Source organism: Betta splendens, chromosome 21 (genome assembly GCF_900634795.4).
Source record: "Betta splendens chromosome 21, fBetSpl5.4, whole genome shotgun sequence".
Lineage (NCBI taxonomy): Eukaryota > Metazoa > Chordata > Actinopteri > Anabantiformes > Osphronemidae > Betta > Betta splendens.
In genome coordinates, this window is record NC_040899.1 from 14,728,608 (window position 1) to 14,753,065 (window position 24,458).

The 24,458-nt window shown below is 40.3% G+C and overlaps 1 long non-coding RNA gene and 1 pseudogene across 1 annotated transcript; one reads left to right on the forward strand and one right to left on the reverse strand.

Annotated features, from left to right (window-relative positions):
* Nucleotides 1-2,519: 2,519 nt before the first annotated feature.
* On the reverse strand, nucleotides 2,520-5,350 carry LOC129603551 (uncharacterized). Its single transcript, XR_008693508.1, has 5 exons — nucleotides 4,329-5,350; nucleotides 3,720-4,226; nucleotides 2,998-3,163; nucleotides 2,830-2,881; nucleotides 2,520-2,661 (listed from the first exon to the last, which is right to left on the reverse strand). It is a non-coding gene; the product is annotated as an uncharacterized LOC129603551 (long non-coding RNA).
* A 2,750-nt stretch (nucleotides 5,351-8,100) lies between these two features.
* LOC114847038 (helicase with zinc finger domain 2-like) lies at nucleotides 8,101-24,458 on the forward strand (annotated as a pseudogene).

Here is a 24,458-nt window from a genome sequence, read left to right on the forward strand (position 1 = left end):
AGGGAGGGAGCGCCAAACCCAGGGGATGCCGGGCGCACTGAGGCCAACGCACTCAATTTGTCACCTCCATTAGCCAGCATCCCGACAACAGAGAGTGCCGACGCTGTGAGGGAGCTGGGTCAGCGGAGCGGCGCACATCTGGGAGAGCAGCAGAGAAAGCAGTTACAGCAGTTGTTAGCGGAGTTCGTGGACATTTTCGCTGCACGTGATGAAGATTGCAAAAGAACAGGGCTGATGCAACACCACATCAACACCGGTTGTTAAAAACAACCAAAAAAAAACAAAAGTTAGTTAAAAGTTAAATTATTAATTATAAATGTTTTACAGTATGACATGGTAGTTTAAAATATTATTAAATGCTTAATTTTACAATAAAAGTACACGGATCTTTATTAGGCGACAGTTTTTCTATATATGCAATATTTTGTTTCGTAGTTTTCCATATTTTGAACAGAGCATACGTGTCGCTATGAAAAGATGAAGTCGCGACGAGCGTGTTTTGTGCTCTGCTGTAAAGCGTGTAATACGGGCGCAAGACGTTTCTGAAGTGCGGCTGGCTGAACGACGGATGAACGAACGACGGCTCACTTGACCGCAGTTCTCTGCGCGAAGGAAATAGGTGAAATCTATAAATGTACTGAAAGATTAAATGAGGTATTCAAACAGTGTTCACTTTAAAAAGGGGCGGAGACCGAAGGAAACTCTGACTTTCCCGAATAAAATCTGTTCCCGACCAGGTTAGGTTCACAGAGTAAGTTGCCATAGTAACTGACTGAATTTCCATTACCTCACTTCTTGAAACGGGTTTAAACTTTTACCGTTTCAAGAAGGTGGTTTTGTGGGAACTCTGCGTTTGTTAACCCCGAAATGAGGAAAACTCAGAGTTTTCGGTTTCAGAAAGCGGGGTTACTTAAACCCGTAAAGCGGAGTAAGTTTAAGCCCGTTCAAGAAGCGAGGTATTCGAAACTCCGAGTCAGTTACTATGGAAACTTACTCTGTGAACCAAACCTGGTCGCGAGCAGGTTTTATTCGGGAAACCCAGAGCTTCCTTCGGTCTCCGCCCCTTTTTAAAGTGAACAGTGTTTAAATGCCTCGTTTAATCTTTCAGTACATTCATAGATTTCACCTTTTTCCTTCGCGCAGAGACCAAAATGTCCGTTTCTAGAGGATCCTGTAGATGAGGACGCTGTATTAATTCACACGGCATTAAATTTACGTCACGAGAGGATGTTAACGCCACGGGTTAATTTTCTTTCATATCGCCGTGCATATTTATTTGAGCGGTACCGTTTTTATCGAGACTCCATACATACATTAATAATCTTATTCAGCCATACGTCAAACACATCACCCATCGTGGCCGTGCTTTTACATCCGAACAGATTCTTTGTGTTGCGTTACGTTTTATTGCAAACGGTAGTTTTCTTTATAACATTGGAGATGCTGAGCACATTAGTGAAGCCACTGTATGTAGAAAAGTTCGACCTCAAGACCTTTCCTTAACACAAACTCCTTAAAGCCATTAAAGAGGAGTTTCACAGGATTGCAGGTATGTGGTAATTAATTTGTTTCATTGAGGCTAATCTGAAAAATGATGATCAGTTAATAATATCTTGCTGTGATCTGAAATAAACTGATAAATGTGCAGGTTCACTGACTACTCTTTCTAATGGTCACTGTAACTGACATTACATTGTTTACATCACCAAGATCATATGTGATGCTGCACATATCATAAACGTGAACTCATGAATATATCGTGAGTCAACCCTAAATAACAGGCTGCACTGTGGTAAGTACACGTATGTCCTATACACTTATTTCAATGCATGCACTCACACTCACAGGAACACTTTTAAGCAGCACTAAAGTAATGTGAACTTTCTTCTAGGAGAGATTGACGACTTTCTGCTGGAGATAGGGGCCACCCATGCCAGCCCACACTACTGACCCCTCACCCAGAACCTAAAGCAGGCCCCCAGCAGCGCTTTGTCACTGCAGAGCAAGAGCCCGGGTGGAAATGACCATAGGCCTGTTGAAAGCACGTCTTCAGTGCCTACGTCACCTCAGGGAAACACCTGAGAGGCCTGTGACATTAATGTGGCATGTGTTGTTCTCCACATTATTGCAATTATTAGAGAGGAGCAACACCCTGCCCTAAAAATACAAGACCCTGAGGAAGACTCCTTCTATCACAGTGATCTGCAGAGTGGATGGACAGATTTGCTTTAATGTCTTAATCAACCATCACCACCACCACCAATAAAAGAAACTGAATAGATGTAAATCATAATTTATTTGTTTTTTTTTTCATTTCCTACAAATACAAAGGCAATTGTTAGATTTTATGATTCTTCCAATAATTCATACAATTCACCTTTAACTATACACTCATCTCCAGCTTGTGTTTGGGAATTTCAATTTCTAGATCTGGCTTTTCAATTTTGTGGTACAAGTATAACATTTCCTTGAGATTTAGTTTAAACAACTCAATAACCGGTAACTTAAAATACAGAAGATTTAGAGTTACATGACATCTTGAAATGACATGTTCCTCATTACTCTTACAGAATTGAACTCTGGCATTTACTGAACATCACTGAACTGTGTGCATCTGTGCAGCAGAATGTGACCGACCTCCTCCTGCTGTTCTTCCACACTCTGGGGCAGAGGGGAGATAATAAAGTCACTATACTTGGAGATCAAGTTACATCCTTTAAGCTACGCAACACAAACATCAGAAATCATGTGATGTGTATACACTGTATTAATATTACACTTTATAATACTGCTTATAATAATTTAAGGTTTATTTAGTAGTATACTTACAACATCCTGGGCTTCTGTTGTGACAGGAAGATTCACATATTACCATCAGAATCTGTTAAGACCAACAAAGAACCCAACCCAGACTCTAAGAAAAGTAAAAGAAACTAAGAAATGGATATATCAAAAGTAGCCTATGTAAAAAATCAAATATATAGGTAGACCTCTTACATTTTACACATGCACTTGTATCCTGGGGAGTGACGGGTTCTGATGAATTTCTTCAGCCTCAGCCTCTCTCCAGTGTTCAGGCTGAGTGCCTTCTCCTCTGCATGCGTCAGTGGAGGAGGTGCAGGTCCTCCACCAGTTGTTTTAGCCTCTGCCTTCTTTCTGTTGGCTGAGTAGAAGTCAAATGTTTAACTGTGTGAAAACATTACAGTCATGTTGAAAATGCTGCTGCACTGCTATACTCTGCATGCTATTTAGTTATTTAATATGTCAAATATTGTAAAGTCAGATAGTCTACACCCATGACATGATGGTGCCTTATACCTGTTTGAATTATGTTTTTATATTTCATTTTTAGCCACGTTCTTCTATGTCTGCAGGATTGCGCCTACATAAAAACTGAAATTAATTTCTTATATTATTACGTGTTTTGGGTAACTTTTAAAAACCTAATTAGATTAATGTAATAATTGCTCTCCATAAAACGCATTGGATTATTGAATTATCATTACTTTACAAATCCCACATCAACCACAACAGGAATTTTAAAAATGCATAGACATAACACTGCACTTTTAATTCATACAAACGTCGGTATTTGCAATTACTGAAGTAACGCCTTAGATGAGGGAAAAAGTCCTTACTTTACGAGTGAAAAATAACAATACTAAAATTATTAAGTATTTAGTTACGCTGAACACTGTATGATTAAAATGTAAACTTACGCATTGACTCGAGGAGCTATTTTCTTCCAAGCTAATTCTTTCTCTTTCGCCGCTGCAGCCGTGTTGCCTTTTCTACGGAATATAGACTCGTAGACGCTATATGCTTGACGTATCATATCCATTTAGGACGTCTTTCGTTGTCCTGTTGCCATGGTGACTCGTAATATCTTCACTCCATTGATCAGGGCTTTGTATCGTCGCGGTGCACGCGCTTAACTCTGAGTCAGTCAACTCAGAGTTGCTTAAACAAACTCTTTTCAGCTGTTCTGGAACCGAAAACTCCAGGTTTGCAAACTCAGAGTAGATCAACTCAGAGTTTCGTTTTAACTCAGAGTTTGTTAAACCTCCTTCTTGAAACGGGCCCCTGAAATCATGTGCTGTGTATAAACTGTATTAATATTACACTTTATAATACTGCTTATCATAATTTAAGCTTTATTTAGTATGATACTCACAACATCCTGGGCTTCTGTTGTGACAGAAGGATTCATATATTACCATCAGAATCTGTTAAGACCAACAAAGAACCCAACCCAGACTCTAAGAAATGAATACTGTATATCAAAAGTAGCCTATGTAAAAAATCAAATATCTAGGTAGGCCTCTTACATTTTACAAATGCATTTGTATCCTGGGGAGTGACTGGTTCTGATGAACTCCCTCCAGGAATTCCTTCAGCCTCTGCTTTGCAGTGTTCATGCTGAGGGCCTTCTCCTTTGCATGCGTCAGTGGTGGTGGTGCAGGTCCTCCACCAGTTGTTCTAGCCTCTGCCTTCGTTCTGTTGGCTTAGTAGAAGTCAAATGATTTAACTGTGTGAAAACATTGTAGCCATGTTGAAAATGCTGCTGCACTGCTATACTCTGCATGCTATTTAGTTATTTAATATGTCAAATGTTGTCAGGAAGTAGTCAGGTAGTCTACACCCATGATATGATCGTGCCTTATAACTGTTTGAATTATGTTTTTATATTTAATTTTTAGCCACGTTCTTCTATGCCTGCAGGATTGCGCCTATGTAAAAACTGAAATTAAATTCTTATATTATTACGTGTTTTGGGTAACTTTTAAAAACCTAATTAGATTAATGTAATAATTGCTCTCCATAAAACGTATTGGATTATTGAATTATCATTACTTTACAAATCGCACATCAACCACAACAGGAATTTTAAAAATGCATAGACATAACGCTGCACTTTTAATTCATACAAACATCGGTATTTTACCGTCCCGCCCACATCTGATCTGGAAACTTTTGTTTTTAGCCTGGACGTAACTTCGGCTAGCTAGTATAGTTAGCCAACTAATTCTCCACCGGCACCACAGAAATATTCTATTTAAACCTACTTAACTCCCCATTAATGGTGTTTACGACAGAACGGCAGTTTGAAGCGGAGCCTCAGCCCGCACACCTGCCGTTACAGCCCGTTCAATCTCCCCCAACGGGAGGGAGTCGGAGCTGGCGGCCATGATGGCTTCGACTTCAGGCTTCTCTCCAGTATTTTCGTGCACCGATCCAGAGTCAGATGTGGGCGGAGCTATGCGTACTGTCTGACGTGTTTGAGTTCGCGTCTCTGATCTGAGACCAGCGCTGTTTGAGGGTAGGGGTAGAGTCTACTTGCCCATTCATGAATATTCAGTTTTACACTCGGCCAACATTTAACATTTACATTTACATTTAACATTTACATTTAACATTTACATTTAACATTTAACATTTAGATTTAACATTTAACATTTAACATTTAACATTTAGATTTAACATTTAACATTTACATTTAACATTTAACATTTACATTTAACATTTACATTTAACATTTACATTTAACATTTAACATTTATATTTAACATTTAACATTTACATTTAACATTTATAATTAACATTTAACATTTACATTTATATTTAACATTTACATTTAGACTTTTGCACATTTAACTAAATGTGAGAAAACATGTGTCATTTAGTTAAATGTGAGAAAACTAGTTATAGGTGCTACTTTTACATTTGGCACCCCATAACTTCCTGCCTCGGTGCTGTGCATTTGGGTCCACTACGTCAAGTTGCCTGTAATTGGGTTTCTACATACCACTCGCTTGACTGGGTTTGGCAGCTGGCCCCGCTGGTCATTTTGGCTTTTATACTGTACAGTAGGTGTCTTTGTACACCTTTGTGCATGTTTGGCTATTGTACTTTTATTTTATGCAGTTCTAATTATACAGTACATGTATGTATAATTCTATATTCTATAGTTTATACAGATGCAGTGTATGTACAGATTATCTATTATGTAGTAATTAATTAATTGTTGATTAAACTATCTTTAATTCTGGATGACTTCCCTCCTCTCTCTGTCTCTTTGTCTCAACTTTCCCCTGTGCTCCACCACAAAACAGCATAGTATTTATCAGTAATCCTTGTTAATATATTTCCGTGACATCTCCAGTGATAATCCAAAACCAGTAGTAATGGTTTAGGCTTTTTTGCATTTAAATAGCCTTAGCAAAACAGTTCATACTAACTCCAAGGACAGTTGCCCTCTGGTTGACTACTGTCCCTCAAGGAATGGGTTTTATTGGTACTGTGTTCGATGCATGTGCATATATAAATTAAACATTGTAGCTCAGATTCTACTGTTTAATTTGATGGTACGTATATCTATAGTCATTTATACACAGGGCATGGGTAAATATTTTAAACCTTAAAGTTCCCAGATCTGGTTTATTTTGTCATTTCATTCTAGACCAGCAACATGTGAGTATGGCGTCAATTGCCCAAAAGATCATTCTGAGGAAGAGCTGCAGGAGTGGATGATGCGTGCTGAAGAGGAAGAGGAGATCAGACACAACATTGAAGCCCAGGGTCTCATGTCCTACAATGAAAGGCTCATGAACGAATACGAAAACAGTAGCAATGAAGTGCACATTGTAAGTAGTATAATTATCAGACTCCGTCATTTCCAGTTGTCTGGATTCATACACTTCCTCCAGGTCAACAAACATTAAGTTTTTAATTTTTCCATTTTCAATGCTGAACAGATATCTGAACAAGTCGATGATGTCAAAATCTCCTGTGATGAAGATTTAACGCTGAAATGTGAACAAATCAATGCAACACTGAAATGGAACTTCAAAGTTGAAACAGAGGTATGATCTCTAGCTTCATTACTGTACTGTATATACTCCTCATATAGAATAGAACAGAATGCCTTTATTGTCCCGCGATGGGGAAATTACTGTACCATGTTGCAACACCACAAAGACATATAGACATATATACAGAAGAAATAGCGCAATAATAATTATAATAATAAATAATTATAAGAAATTAGAACTCCACAGGTTATCAACATTATGTACACATAACAATGAGGTAAGGTGGTCACAGAATCTGCACTCCAGGGCAGACAGTATGTCCTGCAGTGGGTGGAACTCATGGTCGAACATAGATTTAAATTTTGCCAGAACCGGTTTACCACCTTCCTCACTGACTCCAGAGTGCAGGACAGTCCCCTGGGGGGGCTCCCACACTGCAGGTCAGAGTGTCCGACACGCAGTCCCGGGCCCTCACAAACTGGGGACGGTTTATGAGGTAGTCCAGTATCCACTCTGTCAGGTAACGGTCTATGCCAGCTGACTCCAATTTTTCCCTTAAGCTGTATGGTATTAAAGGCACTGGAGAAGTCAAAGAACAGAATCCCCACAGGTCTGCCGGGCTTCTCCAGGTGGGCCAGGGAATGAAGGAGCAGGTAGATGATGGCGTCCTCTACTCCGATGCCAAGCTGGTAGTGTGAAGCCTTGATGGCGCTTGGACTTTCTGGGCCAAACACTAGAGTGGTTTTAGCTGGAGATCATATGCAAATGGCGCCAAAGCTTTTACATAATCATCAACGTTCAAACCACACTCTGCTCAATCGCTTGTTCCACTACTATCAAGAAGAAAAGTGTGAGGCTGCTCAAAACAGTAGAATCATTTTTAGTGAAAACTATCGTTCAACCAGAGAAATTGTGGAGTTCGTGTCCACTCATTTCTATGTTGGTAAAAATGATGTTATCAAAGCAAGTGGACATGTTCCAGCTCCTGCAAATGGCCATGCACTTAACATGTTCCATGTGAGAGGAAAGTGTGTTTTGGAACCTTTCTCCATGTCATGGATTAATAAAGAAGTGGGCGAGAACGTGTTGAAGCAGTGAAAGAAATCATCGACCACTGGCCGTCAGCCTGGGGCTACAGAGACCAAAGCTCCATCTGTGTCTTGTCAGAGGGATGCCAGGTAATACATAAACCACTAATACATTGGCACTGATATTTTAAATGGGACCATATTTGTGATTTTTAATTTAAAAAAAAAACATTTCTTCATAGACTTGGATAATTAGGAACATGCTTTCAAGGGAAAGCCTGAGCGAAGTTCATGTTGAGAATCTTGCAAATGCACAAGGTAATTTAAGTTTCTTTTGCATTATTGGTCCATTATTTCACTCAGGAGATTTTTCAAGTCTCTCAGGAGATAATTCTAAACTGTATAACTGGTCTCTAGATGACAACAATCTTTTGCTACTGTACATACTTAAAACTCTTTTTATGTGTCAACAGGAAAACAGTTCAGGGCAGTCATAATAGCAGTTGTACAAACACGTGACAGCCTTAAAACATCTGACCTTTCTGGTCTGGAGCTGTTTAATGATGCCCGTGTGCTAAACACTGCAATGACCAGGGCTCAGTCCAAGGTGGTCGTAGTTGGAGATGCTGTTGCCCTCAGTTGCTTTGGGAACTGTTCTGAAATCTGGAAAAGCTACATAGACCACTGCATCAGAAACAATAATGTTGCACCACAGCATTTCACCAAAGATTACTTTGAAAAAGATGTGATGGAAACCTCTAGGTTCCAAAAGACTAACCACATGAAGGAGAGCAACACTTCCAGTGATGCAACACAGTTGAGAGAGGGATTTGAGCAACTAAAAGCGGAAGATTTAAAAACTTTGACCACCATCAGTTAAGATCCAATGGTATCTCTACGGCTGACTCTCAGATCGTGGAATTATGTAAAAAACAACCGGAAATGTTCACGCAAGGAACGTTGTTCAGGGAGTGCTACAACAAAGGCTATGTCATACCATTCATTGATCCCAGCAGACATATTTACATTAATGGAAGGGAAAACCTGGGCAGAGCCTTCACTGGAGATGAAGTAATCCTGCAAAAAACAATGGTCAGTGTCACCAAAGAAGCAGAATCAGCCCGTGTACTCATTTGCCGGCTTGAGGATGACGATCACAGCAAACCAAGACATCCAGACAACCAATTTGTAAGAAGGATGATGATTCCCACCACAAAAACAGCATCTAATGTATGCATACTGGTCAAAAAGGACAGACGTAACTTCATTCCAATATGGGAGCAAAGTTATGGATATTGGAGTGTTACAGCATTTGAGTGTATTAATGAAAAGGTCAGACAGAACTACGTATTTGAGGTACAAGTGATTGAATGGAAAGAACATTGTTATCTTCCACTGGGAAAAGTCACAAAAATCCTTTCAGTCAGAAGCCCTTCAGATGCTCTATGTGTCTTGAGTGTAGAATTCAAAATTGCACCCAACACATCTAATCCAGAGGAGGGTTTGTCAAGGGTAGATGAAGAAGAGATGCACCGACAGGACCTGCGTAATGTATTTACCTTCACGGTTGATCCAGTGGGAGCAAAAGACTTGGATGACGCCGTCAGTGTCAAGGAAAATAAAGACCACTATGAGCTGGGAATCCATATTGCAGATGTGGCGAGCTTTGTGAGCTTAGGTAGTGCTGTGGATGAGCATGCGAAACAACAAGGGGCAACATTTTACTGCAGCGGGGAAAATCCCATTCATATGTTCCATCAAGACTTGAGCACCAGTCGTCTTCTGCCAGGTGAAGATCACAGGGTGGTTTCACTGATGATGAAAGTAAACAAGCAAACCAAAGAGATCATTGGGGAACCTAAATTTCAACTTTCACTGATTTAAATCTAATAAGCAGTTGTCCTATGAACAGGCAGAGGACATAATCTGTAAAAGCAATGGAAGTTGCCCCAGATTTGACAGCATAGAGAACTGTATCAAAGTGGCGTACAGTTTCGCTAAAACCCAGCGGAAACACAGACAACCTGAAGATTGGGCTTATTCTCAACCTGATTCTGAGAGAGCGCCTGGGAAGAGAAAAGCCCATTTAATGATTGAAGAGCTCAGTGTACTGTTCAACACACATGTAGCAAAGACTTTGACTCAGCCGAGAGAGCCAACAGAGTATTGCACACCCCTCCGCTGTCAGGAAGGACCACAGCCTGAAAAGGTCGAAGAATTCAAACAGCAATGCAGAGAATTCATACCAGTGTCTTTCTATGTGCGACATAGATTTAACCATGATGATCAAATAAATGATGGGAAAGTCTCATACTCTGAAAACTTCCGAATACTCACACAAGTGTGGTAAGATATCAAGTCAGCAGCCAAAGAAAATGACATGGACAAATTAGTCGACCTGATTGCTGCAGACGACATCTACCCTCTGCTACAGCCAGTCACTGATCAGTTCAGGCGATGCCTCAGTAAAGCGTATGTCGTCTGTTCCAAATCTTCTCCCAAAGCAGATGTGGGGCATTATTCTCTGAATGTCAACTGTTATACACAAGCAACTTCCCCCATCCGTCGGTACATGGACCTCATCTTGCAAAGACTTCTGCACTCTGCCATATGTAACAAGCCTGTCCTGTACAGTAGGGCAGAGATTAAGACATTGTGTGGGCAATTTGAGCGCAACCTCAAGGATGCAAAGGAATATGAACAAAGGGCAGAGCAGATCTCTTGTGCAGTGAGAATGAAAAAGCAAAGTGCTTCCAAGATGGTATTTGTATTTAGTGTAGATCCAGAAGGAGAGAGAGGAAAGAGTTTCACAGTGACCTTTCCCTTTAAGAACATGTTTGCAGAAAGAGTATCAATTATGTACAAGGATTTACAGTTAGAGGACCAACCACTGTATGATGAAACAAATCAGTGCATTATCCTTAAGTGGAAAAGGCGGATTTACTCACCCAGCACCAAAGACATTCACCGAGAAATTAAAATAAAACAAGACTCTGGACCCTGCGTTGAGCTTCCTATGAAAATATGGCAGGACATTATTGGAGCACTTGATAAAAAAAACTGGACTCATGCAAAGGATCTCATAATGAACAATAATCCAGAACAAGTAAAAAAAGGAAGCCAGGAGCCAGAAGCTTTGGAGCCGAATGTTCATAAGGAGCATGAAGTTGACATCTCCCTGCAGCTGCGGGCAGGCGACACCCTTCTAATCCAACTGACATCAGAGATTAATAGATGTGCCCACATGCCTGCTGTTCTGTTGGTGCACATCACACCCAAGTTTGAGATTTGTGTGGACCATGTCCACAACCCTATCACATGCTTCTCCCATTCTGCAGATGAACCATCAAGGTTTTATTATAAGGACACAGACGAGTATGTACGGATCTGGAAACCACTGTGCGAAATGGAATCTGCTGCAACTGCAGTGGGTGAAAGTGATAGCATCCTCATTGAGAAGCTGGTGGTTACGTTTAGGCAAGAACAGAAAGCTAAACTAACAGGAAGCTTCTTCTTATCACAGTCATGGATTAAGGAATGGGCCATTGAGTGTAACCTATCAAAATGCCTACTGTGCATACGAAAAGGAGGTCTGAAGATTGATCGGCCTCCTGAACACTCTGCTGTGGTGGACCAAAAAGAGTTCACATGGGTTGCTCATGGTGTTACGTGGAAAACAGAACAACAGAATCCACCAAATGTAGTAATTAAAGTGGGATTTTACATAAATCATCTGCCGATGGAGACCATTCCAGAGTGCGTCTTTCAGAAAGACACAGACTTCACTGTTGAAATAATCCCAAAGCTTCTGCCTGATATGTAAGTTAGCAAGTATACTTTATGTAAACTATTGTGCAGCTGGATGTCGTCTGCCACTGTCTTTGCAGCGAAGAATTGACTGACTCTTTTTTCATGCTAATCTAGCCAGAAGGAAACTGCTGTGGTCTTGATTACATCTGCCTGTGATCTAGTGAGGAAAATAGCACTTGGAAGTCAAATCCCAAAACAGAGTAAGTCTGTTAATCCACAATGAAATGAATCTATAGGGTATGTTCTTATAGTTTGTGCCAACAAACCATTGAATTGTACTTCCTTTGCAGTACAAACAAATGTTGTTAGGAAACAGCTACCAAATGTGCTTCCAGACCTTAACCAAAGACAGCGACGCACTGTGGATAAAGCTCTGAATGATACTTTCACACTTATTCAGGGGCCACCTGGTAACACATAAACACCTTGTATTAAACCTAAACCCTAAAGGTTTCTGCAAAGGCTTAACCCGTTTTTCTCACATGTCTCTTAGGAACAGGAAAGACCATAGTTGGTGTGTACATAGTCTACCGCTTCCTTGATCTCAACTCAAAGAACCAAAGGAAGTGTGTTGGCCCAATAGGTGAAAACAAGAAGGAATGGATTCTCTACTGTGGCCCATCCAACAAGTCTGTAGATGTTGTTGCAGGTAGGTGACTTTGTTTCCTTCAATTTCTGTAACTCATGTTGTATAATGTCCTTATAAATCTCTTGTTTTGACTTTTGTAACACAGAGTACCTGTTGAAGTTTGGTGACCTCATAAAGCCTCTTAGAGTCTACAGCCAACAGGTTGAGATGCTTGATTATCCTTATCCAGACTGTACTCTTCAGTTTTCTCAAAGGACATTTCGTTCAGATCGTTCCAAACCAGAACTCAGGTATAGTAAACCCACCAGACAACGGCAAACAATTGAATGTTTAGACATTTATCACATCTGGCATATTTTCATGCTATTAGGAGTATTACTCTGCATCACCGCATGCGACTGGACCACAATCCATACTCAAGTCAAATAAAGGAGTTTGACCAACGTATAAAGCTTGCCCTGGAAAAACAAGCAAAGGAGCTGACTAATGAAGAGGTGAAAACGTAAGTTTATATGCACCAGTGACTTTAATATGGAGTCAAATTAGGGTCAGATTAGATCTGTGCGTGTATGGGGTGCCAAATGTAAAAGGAACACCTATAACTAGTTCTCACATTCTCACATTTAACTAAATAACACATGTTTTCTCACATTTAGTTAAATGTGCAAAAGTCTAAATGTAAATGTCAAATGTAAATGTTAAATATAAATCTAAATGTTGAATGCAAATCTAAATATTATTTATACATTTAAATGTAAAAGGTAAATGTTTAATGTAAAGGTTAAATGTTTGCAGAGTGTAAGACTGAATATTCATGAATGCGCAAGTAGACGCCACCCATACCTTCAAACAGCGTTGGTCTTAGATCAGAGACGCAAACTCAAACACCTCACACAGTGCGCGCAAACCCCGCCCACATCTGACCTGGAAACCTTCGTTTATAGCGTGGAATTAACTAGCTAGTAAAGTTAGCTAACTAATTCTCCACTGGCGCCACAGAAATATTCTATTTAAACCTACTTAACTCCCCATTAATGGTGTTTACGACAGAACAACAGTTTGAAGCGGAGCCTCACCCGCACACCTGCCGTTACAGCCGTTCAATCTCCACTAACGGAAGGGAGTCGGAGCTGACAGCCATGATGGCTTCGACTTCAGGTTTCTCTTCAGTATTGTCGTCCAAGGGTTGGGGTTAGCAGCAGGTGAGCAGAATTTGAGCAACCTGACAGAAAGCAGGTCATTAATGTCATGCTAAGATTTAACAAACCAGCACTATAAAATAAGTTGAAAACGTGTTTGCTCCAAACACCATTAAAACTGATCTAACTACCTCTATTTATTGTTTACATCTGTAAAGGTTGTGAGATACATAAGAAATACTGGTCATTTCATTAATCTGCTATTCTATTCTTTATACTGTACCTTCTAGAGTGGTGTCAAGGAAAACAGCTGCATCCTCCATCTGTACAGCAGCTGCACTGCTTCCGATGTCTTCCAACACGTGAAGACAAAAAAGATCCTCACATCTCCCCAGCCAACTGCCCATGACTGTACCTGTTCCACTCCAGAAACTATGCTTTCAACATAACTATGAATCCTACCCGTTCATTTTGTTGTCTGCAAATTGAACTGTGAAGGTAACTTATCCAGCATTATAGTGCTGGTGCATTGGTTAAAAATAAAGTTGGCTTTGACTATTGCTGTTTCACTGAACTATTTTTGTATGTACATACCTAATGAGGGAAAACAGACAAATGTTTTATAATATTTCAGCTTTTATTGAGGTATTGCCACAAAACAATAATTTAGGTATTTCACAGGTGGTCTAAGTCCAACATAGGTGCCTTGTCCCTTAGGAAACACTGCCCTGATCCAGACCAGGGAAGGTGGGATGACTTGGACTCTTCGCCCTAGAAGTCCACAGCACCAGCTGACAAGGCTAGATACCTGCAACAACTTGAGATACACACAGACATAGTACTGAAAAAAACAATAACTACATTTCTATTAGTTATATATTAGCACTTGATATATCATACACCTTACTAAAAGCAATTAAAAAAATATTAGGTCAATATATATTTAGAAACAAAACTATGTTTGTAAACCAGAGTTCCCAGGTACATTATGATTAATCTGTAAATAGTAAAATGTTCTAAAGTTTTTATGAATTTCTGAGATACTGATTTATTCCATGCAAGTGTAATTGTCTGATATACTGTATATTAAATGTGTTCTGTTATGAATACACATTTAATCATACTGGCTCCAGTCCTGGATCATCAACCATACATGACAGTAGGTTTGGCAACTGGTTCAGACGTCTTGAGGTAAGATTTATCGAAATTTTAATTTATTAATAAAAGTAATAAACACATGCAATATCTTGAAAGCAATAGTTGCTGTCACACCATGCCTCTGTAGGCATTCACCGTTCCTACATTGGCACTTAATTACAGACAAATACGGCAAAATATAAGCTGCAGCTAAAGATTCCATTGTGGAAAAAAAAAATTTCACACAGAAGGAGAACAAGAAAGAAAGAAACGTAAAAATGAGTTTATATTAGTTTATCAAGCTATGCTCCCAAACAAGCTGTAGTCGTGTTATGAATATTCTGTTGTATTAATTCAGGCTGCTAATTTGCAACCATTAGTATAAGTGTTATATAAATCAAATTAAATTAAACGTGAATCTGCCAGTTAGACGCACCTTGCGCCAGTCGAAGTGTAACCACTTCAAAAGCCTCCCATTCGACTTCAGAGTCAGATTTTGGATCAAACATATGGTTGAACTCCACTACGAGGACGAGTTAGCCAGTTTTGCTGTTGGATTCAGTGACAGTGACGTTTGATTCCCGCAGCGGATCATGGCTATGCGCTTCCTCAAAGGGGTGTGGCGATCAGTTTAGCTTTAGACACACTCCGAAAATAGAGATTTTGTGGACAAGAGCTTAAAACACACATTTTCAGACGGGCCGTGTGGGCGATCTACAGAGCTTTTTGGCATGAAAAGTTACAGACACCTTACTGAGACATCAAGGTCCAATTCTTTAGCATTGTGGAGCATGAAAAAAGCGTTTGCATGGACCTTTAACATTTACATTTAACATTTAGATTTACATTTAAAAATTAGATGAAACATTTGACATTTATATTTATATTTACCATTTAACAATTAGATTTAACATTTACATTTATATTTACATTTAAAATTTACATTTAACATTTACATTTAGACTTTTGCACATTTAACTAAATGTGAGAAAACATGTTGTGTCATTTAGTTAAATGTGAAAAAACTAGTTATAGGTGCTCCTTTTACATTCGGCACCCTAAATATGTGAATAAACCGATCTGTGCATGTGTAAACCAAGTTGTGGATGAAGCGCTTGGTCTACATTACATAACCCTAATGCCCAAACAGGTAGGTAGGTAACAGTAGGCGCTTCATCCACAGATGTCGCTGAAAACGCATGCTAACAAGTAAGTAGCGTAATCTGGTGTTCCATATGAAACAGTGAGTGTCAAGTGTTCTCGTAGTGTTGAAACTCTGACTAAACACTGAGCTAACAAACATGAAATTAAGGGGATTCACACAATTAAAGTGACGTTTTATTCTCTTCTTCATGAAAGTATGGTAAAAACACAATACAAAGTGTTGTGGAAATCTTCTTATAAAGAAATCAACCGGAGATCATCAGTGTGATGAACCATCTCATAGTTTACTCGCATGTCGAGTAAACTATGAGGTTCACAATTACATCTAAGACGTAAGGCACATCTCACTATGTACAAAGTATCCACTGAAGGACTGAGGACACAAGACCTGTATTTATACCCTGTTACAAACCCCCACATGAGCTGTTGACTGGTCTTTGATATACATGAGGGCAGTAAACCCCCCTTTACTTCCTTTAACAATGTTCCCGTGGTCACGACAGTGAAACCCCACCATTTGATAACCAAATGCTTGATGACCCCCAAGGAACAACCCTCAGCCAGAGGCACAGCATCTCATGAAAAACACAAAATTTCCCACAAAAGGAAAACATTTAGTCTTTGAATGATAGTCCAAAAAATTATACAAACTGCAAATCAATCAAATAAACCTTGTTACTACGTTAACTGGTGACCGACTTTGGTCTAGCTGTTTTACCTACAGTAGGTGACATCCTGTTAGCTGTCCCTGTCAATGCCTTGGTTTAATTACCTACTGTATCTGTAAGAGCATGTGCTCTCCGCGACAGAGTGTCACGGAACGGCAGAGAGAGGACCCAAATGCACAGCGCCAGGACACGATGTAGATGGTGAAAAATGAGTTAGGGTTGGGGGGGGGGGGGTGTAATGAGACCGGGATGTGAAACGGGAGCTAACCAGATGAAAACAGAAACCGGAAGTACTACTAAAACAAAACCGGAACTACTGCGCTAAAACAGGAAACCAAAACATAAGTGAAACCAGAGTCCTTCAGAATAAAACAAGAAACAAAAACCCAGATCGTGACACAGAGTAATCTATGTAGTGTGTAGCTTTTAACTTGCATTGTGTCATGTTTTTTGTGAATGATCAGGAGCGTCTCATCCTTTACCGATTTATCTGTTACCTTCCGACTAATAAACTGTGGGTGAAGCGAAGCAGAGTCTGAAGCGGAGCAGGTCTCTGGCGCTGGTGACTCAATGCGAACACTGCAAACTAAATAATCTATCACATCTATTTATCTATCACAATTTCTCTGCCCGTGTCCTTGGTACTGTGACATCTTGGGAGATTCTGCAGCAACACTGGGCGTCTGTCTCCTTGTAGACGGTGTTGTTCAGCGAGAAGCACTAAGATCCTGCACTGAAATCTATATCTATCTATTATCTATACATATCAGGCTGTTTAAAACCATTGTTAAAGTGAAGTTGCTCACCTAAAGCAAACATGTTTATTTTGGTCTCATAAACAATCACAGATAGTCACAAGAGTAGCATTATTGGAACATACGCAACTTAACTTAACTCTTAACTGCAGCTGCAACACAAACACCAGTTTAACGTTCGTGCAACTACATCACCTCAGCAAATCAAGAGAGTCATCACTGAGAATAACGCCACACTTCGTACACATTAATATGAGCTCCCATGTCAGGCTGATCATTAAATATAATTAAAGTCATCAGTCAGTCGAGTAGCTTGTTGCTGTGTATGGAGCTTTCAGGATATGCTGGACTGCAACAACACCCTTGTTCATTAGCCAATTAAAACGTGGGGGGAAATTAAGGTCACGTTATTTTATTTGTAAATTTAGCCACAATTTGTGCGTAATTTTAACACCCCAATTTATATTTGTAAGCATGATATAACCCCACATTGGCATCCAAGATGGTGCCACGGACGGCTACCTTGGTGTTTTGGTGCGCTTTACTTTGTCTTGCTTTATGTTGTAATTCAGACTCCTGCCACAGTTCTGGAGGCTCTTTTTCCAGAGATGAGCTCATGAACATCAGAGCTACAACCCCCGTGGACTTATTTCCAACATTTCTTGCTTCTACCGTGAATTTACTGGCTATTCTGACCAAGCAGGCATGTCAGAAAGTGAAGCGCCGCAGAAGAGGTGCAGGCTCAGGTGTGCTGGTGCGTCTCCGCCGGTGCTGATTACGCATTGCGCTGCCCGGGATATTCCTGTCCAACGTGCGCTCACTTTGCAACAAAACAGACGAACTGACCATGCTGCTCAACAGGACTTTTTCCACATCCTGCATCTTCTGTTTTACGGAGACGTGGCTGTGTGACCTCGTCCAGGACGCTGCGCTACAGCTTCGGGAATTCAAACTGCTCCAAGCGGACAGACGCACGGAGCTTTCTGGCAAAACCAAAGGAGGTGGAATATGTTTTTACATCAACAGCAGCTGGTGCAGCGATGTTTCAGAAGTGTCTCACTTTGTTCCCAGGACCTCGAGACCTTCACCATCAACTGCAAGCCGTTCTACTCCCCTCATGAGTTCTCCACTATTTTCCTCATTGGGGTTTACATCCCACCACAGCCCAACGTGCGCACTACCCAGCGAGCGCTGGCTGAGGAGATTCTGAGCATAGAACGAACAAACCCAGACGTCTTGCTCATTGTCCTGGATGACTTCAATAAAACCAACCTTTCATCTGAACTCCCCAATTACAAACAGTTCATAAAATGTCCGACCAGAAATGGAAAGGTAGTGGACCACTGCTACACCACCATCAGCGGAGCTTAGTCCCCAGCGCTGCACTGGGCCTGTCTGACCACATCATGGTGCATCTGATTCCAGCCTACAGGCAGAATTTTATATTCTGCAAGCCGGTTGTGAGGACCTGTAAGAAGTGGACCAGTGAAGCTGAAGCTGGGAACTTCGGGAATGTCTGAACTGCACAGACTGGGACGTTTTCAGGTTGGCCACCAAAAGCTTGGTCGAGTGCACAGACCCTTTGACGTCCTACATCACCTTCTTTGAGGACAGCGTCATTCTAACCCCGCACCAGGGTTGGAATGCTACAACAACGACAAACCCCGGTTCACAGCTAAGCTCAGACAGCTGAGGTCAGAGAAAGAAGCTGCAAACAGAAGTGGGGGCGGAGACAAATACAAAGAGGCCAAGCACAGACTTAGCAAGGAGGTGAGAAAACTAAATCAGCCCATGGTGAGAGAATGGAACAACAATTCTCAGCCAAGCACAGTGACCTCTGTGGAGTCCTTCTACTTCCTGGGCACCATCATCAGCCAGGACCTCAAGTGGGAGTAGAACATCAGCTCTATCACTAAGACGGCTCAGGCAGCAGAAGAAGTTTCACCTCCTTGTGAATATGTTGGTATACTTTTACACTGCCATCCCTGTATCCATCCTCACGTCCTCCATTAGAGTTTGGTTCGCTCCGGACACAGCCAGAGACAAAGCCAAGCGGCAGCCATCCACTCTGCTGAGAAGATGATCGGCTGCCACCTCCCATCTCTCCAGGACCTGCATATCTCCAGGACCCGGACACGGGCAGCCAGGATGGTAGCCGACTCCTCTCATCCAGGACATGAACACTTTCAGCCCCTCCCCTCTGGCAAGAGGCTTCGGTCTATCAGGACTAGGATGTAGCGCCACATAATTTTTATGCTGAGTTGCACCACCTGCCAACACCAAGTCAATTTCCTCATTCTGTAAAGTGCGCTCTACAGGACCTGGCAATAAACCTTTTCTGATTCTGATTTTGATTCTAAGTCTACAAGTACAAATCTCTGAGAACATCGTAAGATCAAAGAAGTTTTTGAGTTTGGCAATAGGCTGAAGGGACATGTGGTTTTGTCCGTTTCTTATGTCTAACATTTACTTGCAGGTTTTTAAAGGCTTAATTATACAGATAGTAGGAATTACATGCTATACTACTGTGGTGGAAATTTTCCATAAAGAAGTAGATGAGAGAGAGTTGTCCTTTTGTGCGATTTATTGAAATAATAAAGAAAATAAAAATAATGGGGAAAGCAAATAAAAAGCATGGATGTTGATCGTGCACATCAACAAACCAAAAACCAGCTGGGGAGATCAGTGCACACACCACGAAGGTGTGATGCAAAGAGCCCACGATCCTCAAGTTGTTTCTGCCTTTTAGCTTCTCTGTCCGACTAGGGTGGAATGTCTTTCTAACCCAATCAAATTACATGCACCATCTCCTCGCTGTCGCAGTGTGTGTGAAGATTTTTACTTTCTCACACCTGCATTGCTGACGTCCAACTATCTGTGAGAAAGGGAGCACCAAGTCTCAACAGACAGAGACACAACTCCCCGACCTTGGGTTTGGGAGCTAGAGTTGAGAGTCTATCAGGCAGAGACAACCATTGAACAATCTAGGTGAAATGTCAAATGCATACAGTAAGACAAAACATAAGATATTAATTGCAGAACATAAGTCATAAATCATATAATAACTGCATAGAAGTAAGGAAGAGACATAGAAATAAGGAAGAGACAATTAGAAATAAGGAAGAGACAATTTTTCCCATAACAACTACGCTTTCATACATATAATCAAGTAAAAATAAGATTTACTAAAAATGATAATAAGGAAAGTAATCCTTTGAGACTTAAATTTTATAAGTGTACTGCTTTTTTCCCAAACCTAGATACAAAAAACTTCTGAAAAATGCTCGGGAATATGAGATGAAACAGCATGACATCATACTGTGCACATGCACAACATCATCCACTCCAAGCTTGGCCAACACAGTCAGTGCATGTCAGATTGTCATTGATGAATGTGCAATGGCCAGTGAACCCCAGGCTCTGATTTCATTAGTCTGCAACAAACCAGAAAAGGTTGGCTTTTCACTTATTGGCCCCTCACACCAGATTGCCATGATGTTCATTTGGTGTTGGTTATTGTAATTATTAATAATGAGTTTTAATGTTTTAAAATATCACTTTCAGGTTGTTTTGATTGGAGACCACAAACAATTAAGACCTATTGTGAAGAATATGCATGTGAAAAAGCTGGGAATGGCCAGGTCTCTGTTTGAACATTACATTACAATCCATGAGGAGAGAGCAGTGATGCTGGACACCCAGTACAGAATGGTGACATTTAGTTGAATCTAAAGCAATTTGGGTATGCAGCCTGGAATTGGTAGGTGATTTACACTAATAATCAACCACAGGTGCAAACACAGTGATGATAGACTGGAAGTCATAGAAGGTTTTAACTGATTTACGTACAACATGAAATGACAATTACAGAGATGGTCCGAAGGAGTTGCATTTTGTCTTTGTAGATTTAGAGAAGGCGTATGACGGGGTACCACAGCAAGGGCAGTGGTACTGTATGAATTGTCGTAAGTGGCAGAGATGTAGGCCAGAGTAGTGCAGAATATGTACAGTATGAGAGGAATATGAGGAATATATATGGCGGTAGCAAAGATGATTCTGATGTTCTCTTTAGAAAGGATTAGGAAGGAGCACATCAGAGGGACAGGTCACATTGGTTGTGTTAGTGACAAAGTCAGAGAGACCAGACTGAGATGGTTTGTACAGAGGAGGGATAAGGAATATATTGGTAGAAGGATGTCAGAGACAGAGCTGCCAGAGAGGACAAGACGACAAACAACAAACAACATGAAATGTATTTCATAAGAATTTAAAGTTGTAGGCAGTTGTTAGAGAAAGAGTTTAATATTAATAGCAATGAACAACAGCAAAACAATGACAAAAAACATTTCTACTGTCAATGTACCAACAAATCCAGGAAAAAATGTTGCTTTTAGCAGTTATGTCATCCACGTGTAACCCTCACAAAACAGAACAGAGCAGTTGAGTGAAAGTTTGTCTTTATCATTTAATTTCTTAAAGATTTTATCTATTGGAGTAATAATAACTTTGGCTTACAGTATGTACCTATAGCATGAGGACATATGCAGGTTCCCATCAGATGAATTTTATGAAGGAAAAATGATGACTGCAGTGGAGCAGCCGAATAGCGTCCTGCGTGTTAAAGGAAAAACCATGCCAATTGTCTTTGGGGACCTAAAAGGAAAAACCATCAGCCTGGTTGTCAACACACCCAAGGGCAACGAGAACTCGAAGGCAAATAAGGAAGAAAGAAAAAAAGTGGTAATGTCTTGTGTCCACAATCAAAACCCTGCATTTGGTGACATTATTTACAGTTTCTTCTGCTTGCTGATCTGGGCTTGGTCCACCTGCAGATTGACATTGCAGAAAATTTGATGAAGACTGCCAAGGTGGAACAGCAAAGCATTGTGATTCTGTCTCCTTATAATGCCCAAGTATCGGAAATTAGAGATGAGCTGAAGCAGAAGAAAATGGATAAAGTCACTGTCACTACAATCACTAAAAGTCAAGGTACAGTAACCTTACAGTAACAAATGTACAAATGAATGTACACTATTACCGTAAATTCTGGACTATTGATCATACCTGTACCTTTATTGCCCACACCTGTCTATAAGTCGCAGGTGCGGCACACAAAAACTACTAAAGTTCTTATCCTCAATGTCGAAATTTAACAGCCTCAGTGTTTCTTTATCACACAGTCAATCTTTCGTTGTCACTCTCTGTCACTTTCATTTGGAAAATCATTCTTCACTGATCCCAGGCCAAGTTGGCGCCCTAGGCGAGATCATGATTTTGTGCCCTCTACTGCCAAGTAATTTTTGCATGGTGGACGATTCCTTTCTTGTTAACAGTCTAAATGAGAGGCAGATCAAACAATAAAGAGTACTTTGTCCATATTTACTGTATGTATTAATCTGGTTTGATGGAAGTCTCAGCTACATTTATTTGGGTGAATTTGAGGATGTTTGAAGCTTTTACCCTGTAGTCTAGAGGGTGTTGCTGACACAAAGTAATCGAAGGTCTGATGGACAGGCCTTTTTGCCCTACAGATTGAATACACCATAATGGTCCACCTCCAAAATCTTCAACCTTCTTATCGGTGGCAATTGTTTTGGCTTTCAATCAAATCATCTGCTCTATCTATGTTCATCCAGTCTTTAAGAGTGTTTTCAAGTTCTAGCCATCTGCTTCTCCAATTTCTGAAAGCCTGCAATGAGACAGTTTTTCACTCTGCAACATCTCCAACATCTCACTATTGATTCATGGATGCTAAGCTTATGTGCAGCAGCTCTAAATTAAGGCAGCATGGAGCTCATGAGCATGTAAAAATTCACAAATTAGCCGCACTTTTGTTTGAACTGTGGGGTTTCACAGCCTGTGAAAAATGCAGCAGCTTATGGCTCGGAAATTACGGTAAATTACATCTGAAAACTAGAATGGAAAAGAGTTCCATAGTAAACTGCTGTTTCTAAAAGTTTTACTCACTTAGGCTCATTATTATGTGGCCATAAAAACTAAATATATGCATTAGTTTTTCTTTATCTGGTTACAACATGCATGTGCAAACTTTGTTTCTACCTCTGTAAATCTTCTGATAGCTCGCCATGTGACTTATAACATTTGGTCTTGTAGGAAGTGAATGGCGTTACATCATCATATCTACAGTGTGCTCCCTGTCAAGTGAGGAAATTGAGAGTAAACCAAACAGAGCGTGGTTGTCCAAACATCTGGGCTTCATAGGTGATCCAAACCAGATAAATGTGGGCATCACTAGGGCCAAAGAGGGACTGTGTATCATTGGTGAGATTTGATATTTAGCTCATGGTAAAATAATGTGTAGCTTGAATATATAACTGCAATGTTTCTTGTTCCTCAAAGGGGACCAAGAGTTGCTCAGTTGCAGTCACACTTGGAGGAACCTCCTGGACCACTACAGGCGTCACAATGCAGTGACAAACGCAAATGAGATCTCTGTGTATTGAGTCGCAGTTGATCTATTTCCTTTGCTTCACAGGTGATTTTTACAAATGACAGATTAGAGACACTGATCTGTTTTACTTTTTTATATGACTTGAAATATAACTAGCTGCATTATGACTGTTATTTTTAATGTGCTCCTTCTATATTCCTAAGTTATATAATGTTATGATACATTAAAATAAACAATAACTGAGGTTTTAAAATCTTGTATTTTTGTTAAATTAGCTTTTTAAAACCACTACTTAGGTCCTAAATTGTTTTTCTATGTTTGACAGTACCTTCTTTGGAGATGTTTATTGATGAATCATTCAGCACTTGCCTGCCAGTTAGGCTTTTTATGTTCAACCATTCAAAAAAATTTGTTTTTTTAATAAATTGTGATAGATATTAAGGTTGTGCACCTACAGTAAGATTTGCAAGTTCAATTTATGTTTTGTATTAAGTAAACCAACATTCAATTCAATGTTCTTACGATAAATTTTTTTTAACTGTGTGTACCAGCCTACAAATGAAACATTAAAACTAAAATATTTTTATAACAAAATTATTTAATGGGGTTGCATGTTCTCCCCGTGTTCGCGTGGGTTCTCTCCGGGTTCTCCGGCTTCCTCCCACAGTCCAAAAACATGTATTAGGTTCATTGGTCACTCTAGATTGCCCGTAGGTGTGTGTGTGAATAGTTGTCGGTCTGTGTTGCCCTGCAATAGACTGGCGACCTGTCCAGGGTGTACGCCTGTAGATGTCTGGGATAGGCTCCAGCACCCTCGCGACCCCGAATGAGAATAAGCAATAGAAAAAGGATGGATGGATGTAATTTATTTCATGTTATTTTGTTTGCTTTTGTAGGATTTAGTGTAGACATACATGTTGTATTAAAGTTGTTTGCTCACTATC